The 19,392-nt window shown below is 36.4% G+C and overlaps 1 long non-coding RNA gene across 3 annotated transcripts; it reads right to left on the reverse strand.

Moving 5' to 3' along the window:
* Positions 1–4,844: 4,844 nt before the first annotated feature.
* Positions 4,845–7,594, reverse strand: LOC110896929. Of its 3 annotated transcripts, none has more exons than XR_002568289.2 (4): positions 7,310–7,594; positions 7,098–7,172; positions 5,919–6,108; positions 4,845–5,551 (listed from the first exon to the last, which is right to left on the reverse strand). It is a non-coding gene; the product is annotated as an uncharacterized LOC110896929 (long non-coding RNA). The 3 variants fall into 3 exon arrangements; XR_004875139.1 differs by having other exon boundaries at positions 5,919–6,704; XR_004875138.1 differs by having other exon boundaries at positions 5,919–7,172.
* Positions 7,595–19,392: the final 11,798 nt, after the last annotated feature.

Genomic DNA, 19,392 nt, shown 5'->3' on the forward strand with positions numbered 1-19,392 from the left:
CACGACGATACATTCCCGGTCCTTACCAACTTAAACCCAAGTAAGTAAATGATGGAGGCATTAGGACTAACTATTTTTTTTTTCAAAACCATTATTTTTCATTTTTTTACCTACCCAAAATCCCCCTAGATAGCCCCTTTGAGCCTAAACCTTTCATTTCATTACCCCAAAACCCTTTTTACCCACCAAAAACCTTTTTATTTATTTTTTTTAGTAACAAGTTCGCTTTTTCGTAAACTCACCTTTTTATGTGACGATCAAAAAAAAAATGATGAAGTCAAAAACAAACAAAAGCTATAAAAGCTTGTTTAGAGAAATACTTCAAAATAAAAAGTCACTAAAAATAAGGTACTTCACAAAAACCGACACTTGTTACGATTTTCGCCCTTTTTACTAACCACTAACCAACTACCCACCTTTAAACCCAAGCGTTCACCCAAAAAGTCCTCTTGATATTTACAAAGGTAAAAAGTTAAAAAGGAGGAGGATTGATTGCTTGGCAAGCCTATGGAAGACGTAAGTTCCGTGCCGCTCTCGAGCGATTCACTAAAATATACACCTTCGGCCGAGTGTTGAGTGATCTCCCGTGAGGTATGTGAACTTGTATATAAATGGAATTTTAATAAGGCATGCTATGCCCAAATAAGTAATTCATCTTATGAAAAGTTCAAAATAAATCATAACGAATAGGATTGTAAATAAATAAAAATAAAACCTATAAAAACCTTGGATTCCCGACACTCTAGGACAAGCTAAAAAACTTCTCTTCTACCTATTCCATTTGGGAGTGTAAGCCACATTTAAAGAGTTTTGCTTGAGGACAAGCAAAAGTTCAAGTGTGGGGGTATTTGATGTGTGTAAAATGCAACATATAAATCACATCAATTAAGGCATAAAACTAACCCTTTTTAAGTACTAATGTTGGAAAAAGAGTGTTTTTGTCTTCCTTTTGTATTTTCAGGATGAAATGAGCTCAAAATCACAAAAGAAGCAAAAAGACAACTAATTCTACCATAAAATACAAGAAAAGGAACAAAAGTGGATTGCCCGGACCCTCAACGGCACCTCCCAAGGCAAAGGAGAAGAAACAGAGTCTGAACACGCCCCGTGTCCAGCGAACACGGGGGCGTGCCCAGGAAGCAGCAGAAAAGACAAACCAGTAGAAGCTTCCATTGCCCACCACGGGGCCGTGTCCAGCGAGCACGGGGGCGTGGTGAAAGTACAGCAGGCGCATTAATTGTAATTCGCAATTACAATTAATGAAGTGAGAGAATGTCAGACGGGCACGGGGCCGTGTCCAGCGGACACGGGGCCGTGTCCAGCCTTCTGTCCAGCCTATAAATAGAGGAGCTTGGCTTCATTCTCTCTCATCCCTTGGCACACCACCTCTCTCACACCTCATCCACCACCCACCACCACCATAACACCATCATCCACCACCATCATCCATTGTCCATCGTAGAGTGTGTGAGTCGTCTCGGGATCCAAGATTGATCGTAAGAGTTCTTGACAATCAAGGCCATGTTTGCCTAAGTCTCTTACATCACTTGGTGAAGACAAGTGTTTAGTATAATACTTTTTATTTTTAATCTTTTGCACTTTTTATTTGGTTTTGTATTAATGACTTTAATAACTAGTTACTTATGTTGAAGGTGATCTTTCCTTATCGTTTGTCCGTGGTGTCTTGGCATTATTTTACTGTCTATATAAAATAAAAGATTTTCACCATTCATATCTCCACGGTCTATATGGAGGTATGTTGGCTACCTGGTCGGGGGTTAAGGGAACGGTTTGGTAAGGGTCTTGCCCTTGTTCAGCGTTTAGAGGTCCTGCTTGGGACCTGGGTCAAATTTAGTAGGATCTCCTTCAATGCCCATAGGTATTGGATGGCGGGGATCCAAACTCTTTGACCCCCTCATAAGTTAACTACTATTAATACTATAACCCGGCTATTTAGGACTGTATCCCTGCTGACTCAGACTACTTAGCCGAGGGTAACGTCACCGCCAAAAGCGGGGCCTACCATAATTTGCATTAATAACTTAATTCATTATCTTTCAATAATCCGACCCTTTAGGTTTGTATCCTTGCTGACTCAAACTACTGGGTTGAGGGTAACGTCGCCTTCAAAAGAGGGGCCTACTACAATAACTAAGATAATCTCTTAAACAAGTGCAAAACTGCGAAAATAATCAAAGGTTATACTAATACACGTGTCGGATCCAAGTGATTCATCTTGTCTATCTGTTTTTATTTTATTTTTATTTTCAGCATTTAGTTAGTTTTTATTTTTCTTAGTTTAAAACATTTTTCTAACCTTTTGATTTGATTAGACGTTGAGGATAAACCGGTATTAAAAGCTCTTGTGTCCTTGGACGACCTCGGTATCTTACCAACACTATACTACGTCCACGATGGGTGCACTTGCCCATATGTGTGTTTAGTGTTAGTGAATATCGTGTTTTATAAATTTAAAACTTGGCTAAAAGTGTAAAAAGGGCTTAAATATACATCTAAAAATATAACACACTTCACGCACATCAATTAACTTTATTGATAAAGAAAATGTCAGTCCGTATTTACCAAATTTTGTTCGTTGATTATATTTTATATCTTTTTTTTTTTTTCACAACAAAAAACTGTAAATTAGTCATCAAAATTTTCAGGGAAAATTTCATTTCATTCCATATAAAAGTACTAAAAGAATACAATAAAATGGAAGGTTAATAGGCAACAAGTTACATCACAATTTCTAGGATAAAGATTCTGTACAAATAGCTTTATTGTACAAAACGCACGAAAGGCAAAAAAATTAAAAGAAAAAAATACGGTGACATTTCATAATTATTTTACTCGTAGTTACCCTACAAGATCAAAATTACACTAAAAGCTCATTTGTAGAGTAATTATGATAGTCTACGAAATTACCTTACAATATCAAAATTACCCTACAATATCAATTGTAGACTAATTATGATGCTTTACAAAATTACCCTACAAGGTCATTTGTATAGTAATTATGATACTCTACAAAATTACCCTACAAGATCATTTGTAGACTAATTATAATGCTCTACAAAATTACCCTACAAGATAAAATTATCATACAAGATCAAAATTAGCCTAGAAGGTCATTTTACAAAATTACCCTACAAGATCAAAATTAACTTACAAGATCATTTGTAGAGTAATTTTGATAATTACTCTACAAGTAAATAATTACGAAAATGACCCTGCGTTTTTTATCTTTTCATTCCTTTCGTTTGTATAATAAGGCTATTTGTATTTGATCTTTTGTCTAATTTCTATAGTATACTATAAAATAAATGTTAACAAATATTAAAAAACATTGTGCTAATTTTTTTTATCTGCTCTAATAGCTATTTGTTATTTGATTTGGTATTTTTTTAATCACAAAGTTACCTACTTGTAAATGCTTTAATTTGTCCATTATGTGGCTTGAACTCTCACAACCTGAGCGGATCTTGATTCAATTAGGCTACAAGCCCTTAGATATTCGAGTTGGTAATTAAGTTGTGTTTGAGACTATGGTTGTAATTTCAATTTTAGACACACAAACACGCACAATCAACAAAGTTCAATTAACAATCAAATAAAAAGAAGTGTAACAATTAAAACAAACTTAATACAACGTTTTTAGGACAGGACTGGCCGGTCGGACCACTAGAATCGGGACCGTAGGCTTGGGAGGTCCAGTCCAGGGTATCAGAACTGTTTTGACCGGGGGTCAAATCGCAAATTGATTAAATTGTCTCCATTTTACCATATTTATTTTTATAATATGTACGATGTCATCCGAATCTTAAATCCGGTCTGAACCCTAGTTCCTGGTTTGACCCGTGAACCGGTGAATATACCTGTTCAACATCCATACCAGTACTGGAAACATTGCTTAATCCCCAAATATTTTGTTATTAAAATTTTTTTCTAAATAATAATAATAATAATAATAATAATAATAATAATAATAATAATGATAATTTTAAACAGTAGCGTCATCAGTTTAAAAAGGTTCTAAGGTAATAATTACCAAAATATCATATTAAAATAATATATAATTATTAAAAGGTGTTTGCCGGAGTTCTATGCCGCCGTTAAACGGATTTCTGGGTTCTGTAGCGGCTGACTTTTTGTATTAGCGGCGATTTTTGAGCATTAACGACTATGTATTAGTGACGATATTCTGGGTCTTTAGCGGCGTCGCCACTATTGTTCGAGTGTGATAGTATATAAAATAAAACAAATGATTTACGTCAAATAATTATAACATTTCAACAAGTGTGAAGAAAATGCAACTTTATTTATTATCGTTAATTAAATTAATTTAATCCTTAAAATAATAACCCGTTGTCTTATTTATATACTAGGTTAGAGCCCGCGTATACACGCGGTTTAATAAATAAAAATACCTTAAAACTTTAATAGCACTTTGCATAACTTTTGTATGAGTTAGCTCGAATCAACCAAGACTTGGTTTTTAGTATAGTTTTTAGATACAAAAATGAATTTAGATCTGATCTTGATGAACCAAATACGCATGTGAGATTGAACCAAAGTTCCAAGATGATGAAAACATTGGAGCAGCAATATTATCACTTAAAACACATGTGAAACTCAACCTACTTGAATTTGCACCCAACATCTAGGTTATCTACCATATGATATACGAGTTTAAACAATATAAATTATATAAATAATAAGTCTATAGATAAATGAAATTACATACTACATTTAAATAATGAAGTTATAGAAATATATAGTTAACAAAAAATAAGAAAATATCTATAAAAATGTACATAATCAATCTCTTACACAATTTCAAGTGTTGGTGAAACTACATTTCCAACACTATTACATCTTCTAAGAACCGATTCAAAGTCGAGTTGGCATATAACCTGAAATATGATAATAAATCTAAAATAAATAATGTCTGTGCATAAATGTAATAAAAAAATTATGTGTATCTATACTCTAGTGTATCAGATCCCACCCAATATTTACATTGCTAATTTTTATAGACCACTCAAACCAAGGTAAGTTGGTAGAACTTAGGCTAATAGACTTCCCGTTGCCGGCAGGGGCTCAGGATAGAAGGGGCCGGGGGTGGGGGGGCGCCCGACCCCCCGAACTTTTCGCTCAGAGTGTCTGGTATGTAGTTTTCGTATAGAAGTTTTTAGGTATATACGTTTTCGACCCCCGGTTTATACTTTTTTTAGGTATATAGGTTTTCAACCCCTCCGGTCGGAAATCTCAAGCTTCATCACTGGTTACCGGTCAATGACATTTGTCACAACTGCTCAAGATAAGTCAAGTATGTGTTAACAAAAATCTTATAACCATAATTTTCAAACTTAAAACAGTTAAAAGCAGGTGAAATGATATAAACAATTAAAAAGTTGTTCACTCTTACCATGATCTTCACGAGGTCTTACACATAGTGTAGCAAATGGATGGGTCAGGTCGGATAATGGATCAAAGCATGCAACTTTTAGCATAGGTCAAAGCAAGTCAAATTGGATTGGCCTAAACACTGTCCAAAAATTTAGAAGTTTTAAACTAATTAGTGTCTAATATGATTAAACATTTCACGCTATTTCAATCATAATCTAATTTTTAAATAAAGTGATATAGGAGGTTTTATGCACAAAACAAACACTTTGATTGACCTTTTACCATTTGACATTTTGCTATTTAGCTAACTTTTTTTGTTTTACCAGTTTGGCCTTTTAGAGATAAAACTTGCACAAATTGACCCATTCACAAGTAAATGCGTCAAAATTGCCACCAATAACTAATAATGAGATCTATCTAAATGAGGGATTACATGAAATAACGACAGCATAGTGTTTGCTCAAGTGAAGAACAAGACAGCAACATAAGAAACATCAAGTGCATACCTCATGTGTAGAGCAACATAGTGCTTGGCTGCTTACCCATCCTCCTCATTCAGTTGACCAACTTTTGACCCATTTTAATTATAGGGTATGTGAATTTTAACGCATGGTAGTTTACCCTACATCTAAGCTTTTGCAAATCAGTATCCAATTTGTTTGAAAGTCTGTAATCAAACTTGCCCGGCTGAACGGCCTGCCAAGAAATGAATTATTTATACTTAATAAAAGTGTAAAAACACTATTATATAAAAAACACAGGCTAAAAAAAACCTCTTTTTTCAACTATAATATAATTTACCATTAAGCACCTCTTGTCTTAAAGACTATAATGTCATGCATTCATTGTCATATTATAAAAGGTTCATGACTAAAAGGGTTGATGCTTTTTATTCGGGAAATATCAAATTATTAACCATCAGAGATAGATCTAAAACGGTCAAGACATTAATGAATAAGTTTAGGGGTCGTTGGATATGGACCAGCAAATTCAAGAAAGTGACCAGAAAAAAAAATCCTAAAAGACGCATTCTATGGTCATCGGAAATAACGATGTCAACATACATGTTCCCAAAACTGCCCTTCCTCCTCCTTAGCCTTTAGTAGCAGGACTCTGGTTTTAGTAGTATCTTGTAGAAAGATGAACTTATTTGAATGGATTGGTAAAAATGAAAGTGGATGATGAAGAATATCACAAACCTTTATATGTAGAAATTACCTCACATCATGTTTGCCGTTTGGGTAGCCTTCTTTACAACTAACCCATAAAAGATTCTTAGATTTATCAAACTTCTGATCAAATAGAAACAGAAGTCAAAAGGAGCTGAAATGAACAAACCTTCGATACTTTACCCAAAAAAACAAACCTTCGATAAAGAAAAGACTTCAATGCATAAATTAACAAAAGCTATAAAAAAGTTGGAAGCACACGAAAATAGTCATTACTCATTCTAAAAGTCATAATACTCAAAACACTATAATTTTTTATCATATCATCAGAATAAACAAATAAAAATTGCATTTTTCATCAAATATCTTGAATGAAAGAAATAATACAGATACATATATATGCATATCAAGATACCCCAAAACCTCATCAATTATCAAGATATCTATATAATGAACATAATAAATGAATTAAGCAAATTATAAACAATAAGAATCGTACGAAGAAATAAATCATACCTGATTAAGGATTTGACGAGGAGGAAACCATAGCGATCGAGCCATAGTAAATAAACTCTGAGTAAAAGTCCATCACTGGGAGAATCAGGAAGCGGCATGAAGAAATATGTAGATTAGGGTTTCGAACATGAACCAAAATCAGAATAATAACCAATTTCGTACAATTAAAACAACTAAAAATCAATCAGAGCTGATTAGACAATGATTATTACCTGGAGACGGAATCGTGTTGGTGATGAAGAAATCTGAGTGAAACACACAAGGACAGTGGAGGAGATGAAGATGATTAGGGTTGCGCCAATTTGATGAAGATTTAGGGTTTGTGACAAAGAATGATCGGCAGAGAAAGTGAGATGGAGAAGAAAATCTGATTTGGTGTTGAAGAAACACACCAAATAAATCTTGTATTTGGAACCCACGATGAATGTAGGGTTTCTAAAGATTTGGGAAGGGCTATCTAGCGAATGAAAGATCAAAATTAGGGAAAGAAAAATGGGCTTGGATCAAATAGGTGCGCGCTTCAATGATTCCGGGTCAAATTCTAGTTGCGAAAACCAGAAAAAGGAGGAGGGATCGCCATGTGTCCCAAAACAGGTTTCTTTTATTATATAGTATAGATTGTCTAAAACCTACCATAAACAATTGCAAAAAATGATAGTTTTACTATTAGTATTGTGTACAAGTTGCAGATATAAAACTTTACCTTGAGCTAATAGTTCGTTTTTTATTCTAATGAACCTTTTAGTGATTCAACCGGCATTTTAGGATGACCCAGATGATTATAGAATGATAGTTGTTTATTGGAATCTAAATATTAGTAGAAGGAATTGATAGTTTTAAAATTCAAATATAAAATTACAAAATATAGTTGTTTGTTTATGAAAGAGTTAGGTATTTTTGTTGATTTGATGCCATGTTCTTGTTGACTCCGGTGCATGTGCCTCTCTTTCCAAATATGAATATGAATATTTCAGTTATGGTTTATATAACTATCTATATAACTACATACTAATTATTGAATACATTAGTTAATTAAGTTCTATATAGTATTAAAGAAATATTACTCAAGTTCTAGATATATAGAAGATTTATTAAGTCATGTAAGGGGTAGGGGTGGTCATCACTTGTACAAATTCCATCACTTCCAACATCCAATCAAGTTCCGCATCTTATCAACCATTATTCAATCACTCATAACATTTTTTAGTGGAAATAGTCATCACTCGCCACCACACCCAACAATTTCCCCCCAGCCAACAATTTCCCTCACATCAATCAAAACATAACGCGTCAAAAATATAACGAGATTTATGTTCCACGGATGATGGCAAGGGGGTGACGGTGGTATTTGGCCAAGTTCCACGCGTTGAAAATATCCACCACGCACAAAATAATCACCACCCCGGGTGGCCTAAGTTTTGTTTTTTTTTTTTTTTTTATGTAAAATTAGTTTTCTTTAAACCGGAAATATATTAAAAAAGGGACGATTGGTTTATGATTTTTGTTGTTGCTGTTTTGTTACTCCACATTGCCCACTCAAGCCGATTCAATTTTGTTTTGTTTTGTTTTTAACCCACGGGAAAAAACAAACTTTTTATTTCCCTAACTAAATTTCTTACGCTATTAATGGTGGCCGGTTGTTTTAATCATCTCTATTTATATTATTTTTAGACTATACGAAGTAGTGGGTAAGGGTAAGGGTAAGGGAGTAAAACCCTGCCATGTAGGTGTGATATTGAGTTGGGGACTTTGTCTTCCACTTCACAAAAACCATCAGGTTGTGAAAGGCAAGACAGGCTGGGGGCTAAAAGGTCAAGTGGGTGAAAGTGAAGAAGGGGCAATACCAGTTAAGATATTGCCTTCTTTGAGGGGCAACGCCCATTTAATGGATGGATGGGGTGGTGTGGAGGGGCTTGCCCTCCCCTCTCCACGCCCCCACTCCGTTGAGTCTTAATAAGCAACTTGAGTTGTAGCCGAGTAGAGTGATAAGAGGCAAAATGATCTCTTGGAAGAAGACCCAAGTTTATACCTCTGTAATATATATTTTAAGAATAGTAAGTGGGTTAGGTATTAGTTGTTAAATTTTTTTTCCTTAGTGAAGGACTCCTCGTTTTTTTTGATGATCATTACACAAATTTTTCTCCTAATTCTCCTTCTCCTTGATTTTATTTACTTCATATTCTTAAGATTCCTCATCATCCTAAATTCATTTTTCACACACATGTGAAAGAAAGATTTCATATTTCCTGCACTTAAAATGACGAAGCCTTTTTTTTAAGTAATAACCAGTGGGACTATTTTGTACGACCCAGTGAGAATTCGAACGGTATCGGTTTGGTCCGTTATGATATCAGCACTTGGTATAGCATCCGAAAGAAAAACACCCAAAAAAATAAAGACGTAACATGTCCAAAAAGATATCAACACGTGTTTAACAACGATCGATAACAATAAAAACAAATACCAGTACTAGTTCCTAAAATACTAATATCAGAACTTGTATAACTTACAATACAAAAAAAAAAAAAATCTCTATTTTGAAAACAATTTTGTTTTTAACAGAACTAGTTGATTTTACGCCCGTGCTTTACGGCGGGGACCCAATGACTGCAAAACGCGTGTCAGTTACGGCAAGCAGATACCGAGTATCAAAATATAAATAAAATGTCATGAAAATGATAGTTACTCCGTCCTAAAAAAACGATTTTAAATAATCTAACATATAATAATATGACCCACACGTCCTACATTGCGGTGGGGCCTAATGACTGCAAAACGCGTGTCAGTAACGGCAAGCAGATACCGAATATCAAAACATAAATAAAAATGTCGTGAAAAGGATAGTCACTCCGTCCTAAAAAAACGATTTTAAATAACCTAATATATAATAATAGGACTCACGCGTCCTACACGTTGGAAATTCGGTTGTTTTCAGTTCAGTTATTACGGTGCTAACACGTTAAAATATGGATGAGCTCGGTACCGGTAACGGTACTGAAAGTATCGATCCGAAAAATCATCGAAATTAGGTACTGGCACCGAAAATGCTCGGTACAATACAGTATGGTATTTGAAGGTAAAAATCAATAAATACAGGTATGGTGCTAGACCGGTGTCGAACCGAAAGTAACGATTCTGAAAACGCCAAAAGGTGGCTATCAAATTGGTATCAAAAATGATTTGGTATAGTAAATTTGGTACCGATACGATACCGGCTTGATTAAAGAATTTGATATGATTTGCTCATCAATAATCTAAATATCCAAGTTAATTTTACATGTTACAATTCATTCATTACAGAAAAAGACAAAAAAAAATAAAGCAAAATAAGTTGTTGTGTATATAAAACCTCATTCAAATGAAATAAAGTTTACTTACTGTGTATGAAAAGTAATCTAAACAGTGCATTTACTTGCATTGCTACGTTGCTACAGGATTTGATGAGCTCGGTACCAACAGGTACGGAAAATACCGCTACCCAAATCCCCAAAAGTGGGTACCGGTACCGAATATACCTGGTACGGTACGGCTCGGTACCGGTACTGGTACGGCACTAAAAACCGACGAATACCGGTGCCAAACCGATACCGAGAATACACTCAGTTTGATAAATTTGATATCGGTATCCGATACGAGCTCATTTATTAGTGATGTTAGTATTAGTTTTTTTTTTTTTGAACGGCCAACAAACTCAATCCCGAGTGCTCTCGGGGCACCCACTGGACAAACGGAGTACTCCGAGAGTAACCTGAGTCCACCACCAATTCCGGGGAAAACCCGGTAACCCACCCGCCCGTAGGCACGACGGTGAAATTACCGGTAAAACCCGTTTGGCTAAAGGATCCAACCCAGGTTTCCCTGGGTCTCCTATCATTACCCACCAATGCATCACTCTGCACCAAGTGGGAGTCGAACCTGCATCTCTCAAGAGAAATGCAAGTCCTCCACCATTTGATGTTAGTATTAGTTAAATTCAATTTTTATTACTATATTCATTCAATATTTTTTTACTGTTCATTTAGTTTTGTTTTTAATATATAGGTGAAAGGTCAATATTTTTTACTGTTCATTTAGTTTTGTTTTCAATATGTAGGTCAATTATACCAGAATGTCAAGAGGAAAAAAAACATAAAGGCATATTGAGTTTAAAAAAAGGTTAATGAACCCAAATTAATAAAGAAAAAAAAAGTAAAAAACTTGAAGGGATTAAAATCGTATATTACTTATAGTATAAGGAGTTAAAATGAAAATTAAAATTTTTTTAAGAATATAAAACAAAAAGAATTCATCCGACCTTCACTTTAGATTGACGCAACGGAACTTGGTTGGTATAGATTCAGTTTGTTACGCGATGAGAATTTAGTAGGTATTGGTTTGGTTAGTAGCACATGAAAAAAATATAAAGGATGGATGATGAATATTCTTTAGGATGATGACGGATGATTGATGTGTTGTGTTCTGTATATAAAAAGGGGTATGTTTTAGCCGTTTTATACACTGGTTTAAGTTTTAATATTTATAAGAAACATGATAAAGTATAATCACACTACATTTCACGTTAGGCAAGTGCACCCGTCATTGGCGTAATATAGTGATGTTGGACCTACAAAAGAACGGGTGATGCCAAAAGCCAAAACATGTTATCCCGATCAAGAAATAAACAAGCTATGATGTTTGTTTATCTATTCGCAAAGATAGTCAATCATGAACACTAATAGAGCATCTGTATGAAGAAATCAAAGATCTGTTGAAGGCAAGAAAACATTGTTGAAGAAGAAGAAAAGTATGTTCAAGGCCAAACCTTGTTAAAGATAAAGCACTGATAAAGAAGGCCAAACATCTGTTATGGCCTAAACAGAGGTTTAAAGAACAAATGTTTCAATGTAACAGTGTATGTGTAAACAGTTGTTAGATATCTTAGAACATATGTTAAGTTCCATATGATGTTTCTAACATATGTGGAATCTTTTCGGTTAGGAATGTTAGATGTCGCTATCAGGGTTATGTCACCCCTGATTGCCAACAGATGTTAGTACCCGTATAAATAGATCTCACCTATTAGAGATCTAGTTATCACCTTACATCCTTTTGAATGAACCGAAAGTTGTGTGATCAGGATGAGGGGGAGTGTATAATCATACTTGTAATTTGTAATCATTTTTATTATTAAATAGAAAACAATATGACATCTTTCCAAGTTTGTGTGTTCATTTAGTTTCGCTGCAATTCATCTTATCATTTTCATTTATACGTCATTTAATACATCAAACACTTCATTTGGAAGTCTGGTTTCAGTAACAAGCCTCCGATGCTTGTCAGATCAAAATACAATATTTGGCAACATTGAATGTCTCATGTACTAGCTCAACAGAACATAGGACGTTGGAAGTCTGTTGTATTCGGACCAAATTTTCTAGTGGTACCATGTACTGAAAATCCAAATGTTAAAGAGCCAAAGAAACTAGAAATCTATTTCGAGCAATATTATTAAAAGTTTGAGTTAGATGCAAAAGTATTCAGTATTGTTGCTATGGCTCTACTAAACGAAATCTATTGATGTAATGTAAATTACATTTGTTTCCGTGTGTAGTTTGTATTATATTTCGAATCGTTTTGTGTCGTTTTATTGTTGGTTTTGTATATTATAGAGTCTTGTGTTTATTGTAGGCTTCCAGAGGAGAAAACAGCTGAAAACGGGTTAATAAGGAAGAAACAGAGTCTCCGGACGAGTCGTATGTGATCGGGAGGATCACGATAGCGGAAAACAAGGAAAATGGCCTTGTTGCATCTCGCGACAAGCAGAAGGAAGGCTCGTCACGTGACACGACAATCAGAAGTCAAAGCCGGTCAAAACACAAGCTCGCGTCATGCGTGTAGGAAAAGAATACCCATTGCGTGACGCGACTAGGTTAAATTGCGCGACATACAGTTAGGGTTTTGGGGATTTGCATGTTATGTTGTAAATACGAATCTAAACCACAAAAATCATAACTTTTACAACACTAGACGAATTAAGAGCATTGAAGGTGATCTTGGAGCTTGGAAACACATGTAGGTGAAGAATTAGGCGTGTGGATCACAGATTCTTCGGTTCTACTTCCGGGTTTCTTCGTTTCTCCGTTTAACTTCTTTCAACCATGTTCACTAGCTTTGAATTAGACTTTGACTTTGTTTCTAAAGCCATGCTTGGCTATACTTACTATACTATCTAGGTCGTACGATGAATATACTTGATTGATTTTGTTCGTTTCGGTTTTGGACAAATTATGTGGATTTGATTAATAAAGTTCATAGTTTTGGTTTCAATGTTCTAGTGTATATTCATGCTTAGTCTCGTTTAAATACTTATCATATGTTTCACTTGCATTCTTATGGATGTCTTCTATATACGAATGCTAGTTACATAAAAGTTTCCTAACATAAACCATCAGCAAAATTGCAAGGAACAGTTACAAAGGGGAGAAGATTCTCATAAATAAAAAAGAACCTATCCTTCCAAGCATAGGTATGACCAGTGGTCACAGTTATCAAGGCAGCCTCACATTGTGTTTTCTCAATGATAAACCAATCACCATTACGAACCAAACAGAAACAATGACGGAACATAATCAAAGAAGACTCATAACTAAGAGCACGACTGATGTGAGTAAAATGCAACATATAAATTACATCAAATGAGCCATAAAACTAACCCTTTTTAAGTACTAATGTTGGAAAAAGTGTACTTTTGTCTTCCTTTTGTATTTTCAGGGTTAAAAGAGCTTAAATGAACAAAAGAAGCAAAAATGCAGCCAAATCCAACATAAATACAAAGAAAAGGAAGAAACGTGGCATGCCCGACTCCTCGACAGCATCTCCCAAAGCAAAAACAAGAAGAAAGCTGAGCATGGGGTTGTGCCCAGCTGAGCATGGGGCTGTGCCCATCTGAACACGGGGCTGTGTCCAGCGGACACGGGGCGTGTCCAGCTCAACACGAGGCCGTGCTCAGCGAGCACGGGGCAGTGTCCAGGATGGTCAGCCCTGGCAGAAAAGACAAAGTGATAGAAGCTTCTATTGCCCACCACGGGGCCGTGCCCAGCGGACACGGGGGCGTGGTCAGAGTGCTGCAGGTGCATTTATTGTAATTGCGAATTACAATTAATGAAGAGAGAGAGTGTCAGACGGGCACGGGGCCGTGTCCAGCGGACACGGGGCCGTGCCCAGACTTCTGTTCAGCCTATAAATAGGAGTGCTTGGCTTCATTTCAACTCATCCCTTGGCACACCACCTCTCTCACACTTCATCCACCACCCACCACCACCATAACACCATCATCCACCACCATCATCCATTGTCCATCGTAGAGTGTGTGAGTCGTCTCGGGATCCAAGATTGATAGTAAGAGTTCTTGACAATGAAGGCCATGTTTGCCTAAGTCTCTTACATCACTTGGTGAAGACAAGTGTTTAGTATAATACTTTTTATTTTTAATCTTTTGCACTTTTTATTTGGTTTTGTATTAATGACTTTAATAACTAGTTACTTATGTTGAAGGTGATCTTTCCTTATCGTTTGTCCGTGGTGTCTTGGCATTATTTTACTGTCTATATAAAATAAAAGATTTTCACCATTCATATCTCCACGGTCTATATGGAGGTATGTTGGCTACCTGGTCGGGGGTTAAGGGAACGGTTTGGTAAGGGTCTTGCCCTTGTTCAGCGTTTAGAGGTCCTGCTTGGGACCTGGGTCAAATTTAGTAGGATCTCCTTCAATGCCCATAGGTATTGGATGGCGGGGATCCAAACTCTTTGACCCCCTCATAAGTTAACTACTATTAATACTATAACCCGGCTATTTAGGACTGTATCCCTGCTGACTCAGACTACTTAGCCGAGGGTAACGTCACCGCCAAAAGCGGGGCCTACCACAATTTGCATTAATAACTTAATTAATTATCTTTCAATAATCCGACCCTTTAGGATTGTATCCTTGCTGACTCAAACTACTGGGTTGAGGGTAACGTCGCCTTCAAAAGAGGGGCCTACTACAATAACTAAGATAATCTCTTAAACAAGTGCAAAAGTGCAAAAATAATCAAAGGTTATACTAATACACATGTCGGATCCAAGTGATTCATCTTGTCTATCTGTTTTTATTTTATTTTTATTTTTCAGCATTTAGTTAGTTTTTATTTTCTTAGTTTAAAAACATTTTTCTAACCTTTTTGACTAGATTAGACGTTGAGGATAAACCGGTACTAAAAGCTCTTGTGTCTTGTGTAAAAAGGGGCTTAAATATACATCAAAAATATATACACACCGACACACATCAAGTTTTTGGCGCCGCTGCCGGGGACACAAGTATTTTAAGAAAGCTTAAAATCGACGGCCTAATCAGTTTTTCAAAACCTTTTTAAAACGCGCGCACATTTTTCTGCATTTTAGTTTAGTTTGCATTTACAGTAGCCTGAACACGGGGCCGTGCTCACTGAACACGCCCCCGTGCTGCATATTTTTAGAGTAGATACCCAGATACAGAGTCTGAACACGGGGCCGTGCTCGCTGAACACGCCCCCGTGCTCAACGTGACCAGTAACTTTAATTAAAACGCCCAGATACAGACCCTGACCACGGGGCCGTGTTCACTCAACACGGGGCCGTGTCCAGCTTCTGTTTCCGTCTTATTTTTGTTTTCTGGTCCCGAGACTCAGTTATGGTCTGTTGATTGATTCTTATGGATCAATACTCAAGAGATTACAACTACACCTATGATGAGGATGATTATAGGGGTAATTATTGCACTAATTGTCGTAACGCACGCTCGGTTCAATATAATACTTCATATCAACCATCCAATTCATACAACTACTATGCGGAGCCCAGGTACGAGCCATCAACTTCATACACATCCTATGAAGACCAAAGGTATGAACCTCCTCCCTCATACTCATATTTTGATGAACCAAGGTATGAGCCTTCATACTCATACTTTGAAGACTCAAGATATGAGCCACCACCTTCATATACTTATTATGAGGAACCATGGCATGAACAACCCACCTCATATGAGTGCTATGAAGAACAAAGTTTCGACCCTTATCCATCATATACTTATAATGAAGAACAATGGTGTGAACCATCTACTTCATATGAGAATTATGAGGAGCCAAGGATCGAACAACCGGATTCAAGCTTTGAGGATCCAAATTCTTTTTCTCTCACCGAAGTGACCAATAGGATATTAGAACACATTAAAACTATCGAACGTTACATGAAAGAATCTCGCGCAAGGGAAGAGGAATCCCGCGCAAGAGAAGAATTAAAAAATGATAATAACGTAGAGATAGTTGAAAATGTAAAAATGGAAGAACAAGAAAGTGAAAAACCGACACATGAGTTAAACAACGGAAAAGGTGAGGTCGATAACGCTAAAATTCAAGAAGAGTCTAATTTTGAAGAAATTAATCTCTTGTCACCTACTTTCGAAAATCATTGTTTAGTAACCCCTCATGCTAAGTTTTTAAAAGAGTTAAACACTAGTGCCAAAATCAAAGAAATAGTGAGTGTTAAGTTAACTAATGATCAAACCTCGCTAATAAAAGAAGATCCTTTTGAAATTAACATCACACCGGTTCCATGTTTCTTTCAAAATTCCTTTATTAGTAATATCACCATTGATAAAGATCTTTGTGTTAACATAATGCCTAACTACATTTTCGAAAAATTAAGTATTAGTGATTTTTCTCCACTTCAAATACCCATTTTTCTATCCGATCGGAAAGTAATAAAATCAATCGGTGTAGTTGAGGATTTCTTGGTTCAAACAAATCAAATGGTTATTCCAACCGACTTTGTCATCTTCGATGACGCTCCTCTAGTCTTGGGAAAACCTTTTGTAAAAACTCATGAAGCTTTGAAAAACCGGAAGTTTAATAATCTACCTCTTCAATTAGGGGCATTCAAAAGGAGCATAGATCTTGAGCGCTCAATGAAATATCCTTTTGGCAATAATGACCCCCTAATTGAAGATGAGCCTAAGCCACCCGATAAGGAGGGTCTAGCCAAGGACCCTTATAAACGTGGCGCACCACGGAGGCATTCCGCGGAACTATCCTTAGTTTTAGATTAGTTTAACTTTTATGCTTTCTAGTTTAGTTTTAATTTGCAGGAATAAAACACACTCGGGATGGTGAAGGATACTAAGGGAAGCTTGAACCAACACCCCATGCGCAAAAACAGAGCCTCTCGACAATTTTTCTTCATTACTGCAAGTTCAGCACGGGGTCGTGCTCACCCAACACGCCCCCGTGCCCAAAAATCTACAGAAATGCCCAGTTCAGATACCTGGACACGGGGCCGTGCTCACTGAACACGCCCCCGTGCCCAGCCTTCTGTTTACTTTTGGTACTGGCAGTCTGGACATGGGGCCGTGTTCAGCCAACACCACCCCGTGTTCAGCTACCCAGTACCATAAAATCTTGTTTTTAACCCACTTTTACACATTTTAATCAACCGAAAAACTTATTTTTGGGACACATTGAGGTCAATGTGTAATTTAAGTGTGGGGGGATGCTAAAACCTTGAATTTTGCAAGTCCTAATAACAAGCCTTACACAAAACTCTATTGGAACCGTTAATCACCCCAATTTTTTTCAAAAACTTTTCATTTTTTTTACTTGTCTTGGTTTAATTTGGGAATAACAAGTTCTAAAAAGGTTATATTTTTATAAATTTACAACCGATAGCGTCGTGATAAAAAGAACCAAATAAGAAGATTATGAAACGGCATGACAATCTTAGTTAAAATTTGATTATATATACTAGATCACATAAAAACCCATTCCCACAAAAGTGAGTTTTGAGCCTTTATTGAGCATACAAATATACATCTTTAACCTAAATGCTCATTTTTCGTTTCTTGTGTGAATAGCCGCTTGGTTCTTACGACTCTAGAACTTGCCACGACGATACATTCCCGGTCCTTACCAACTTAAACCCGAGTAAGTAAATGATGGAGGCATTAGGACTAACCCCTTTTTATTTCTACACCATTAATTTTCCTTTTTTTTTACCACCTACCCAAAAATCCCCCTAGTTAACCCCTTTGAGCCTAAACCTTTTCGTTTCTTTCCCCAAAACAAACACCCTTTACCCACCAAACCTTTTTCATTTTAAACCCTTTATTTTAGTAACAAAGCTCGGTTTTCTTGTGACACAAAAAAAAAGAAAAAAGAAAAAAAAAGAGATGAAGTTAGCAATAAACAAACAAGCTCATCAAAAGAAACCTTGTTTGAAAAATGCTTCATAAGAATAAAAAAAAAGTGAAGAAAAAAAAAAAGAAGAAAAAAGAAAAAAAACAAAGTGTTTTACGAAAATCGACGCTTTTTACGCTTTTCGCCCTTTTACTAACCACTAACCCAACCACCCACCTTTAGCCCAAGCCTAACCCTTCACCCAAAAAGTCCTCTTGATATTTACAAAGGTATAAAGTTAAAAAGGATGAGGATTGATTGCTTGGCAAGCTTATGGTAGGAATAAGTTCCATGCCGCTCTCGAGTGATTCACTAAAAATACACCTTCGGCCGAGTGTTGAGTGATCCCCCGTGAGGTATGTGAACTTGTATATAAATGAAATTTTAAAAAGGCATGTTATGCCCAAATAAGTAATTTCTCTTATGAAACATTCTAAATAAATCACAACGAATAGGATTGTAAATAGTATAAAAATAAACCCAATAAAGATCTTGGATTCCCGACACTCAAGACAAGCCCAAAACCTTCTCTTCTACCCATTCCATTTGGGAGTGTAAGCCACATATTAAAGAGTTTTGCTTGAGGACAAGCAAAAATTCAAGTGTGGGGGTATTTGATGTGAGTAAAATGCAACATATAAATTACATCAAATGAGCCATAAAACTAACCCTTTTTAAGTACTAATGTTGGAAAAAGTGTACTTTTGTCTTCCTTTTGTATTTTCAGGGTTAAAAGAGCTTAAATGAACAAAAGAAGCAAAAATGCAGCCAAATCCAACATAAATACAAAGAAAAGGAAGAAACGTGGCATGCCCGACTCCTCGACAGCATCTCCCAAAGCAAAAACAAGAAGAAAGCTGAGCATGGGGTTGTGCCCAGCTGAGCATGGGGCTGTGCCCATCTGAACACGGGGCTGTGTCCAGCGGACACGGGGCGTGTCCAGCTCAACACGGGGCCGTGCTCAGCGAGCACGGGGCAGTGTCCAGGATGGTCAGCCCTGGCAGAAAAGACAAAGTGATAGAAGCTTCTATTGCCCACCACGGGGCCGTGCCCAGCGGACACGGG

Source organism: Helianthus annuus, chromosome 12 (genome assembly GCF_002127325.2).
Source record: "Helianthus annuus cultivar XRQ/B chromosome 12, HanXRQr2.0-SUNRISE, whole genome shotgun sequence".
In the NCBI taxonomy this organism is placed as follows: domain Eukaryota; kingdom Viridiplantae; phylum Streptophyta; class Magnoliopsida; order Asterales; family Asteraceae; genus Helianthus; species Helianthus annuus.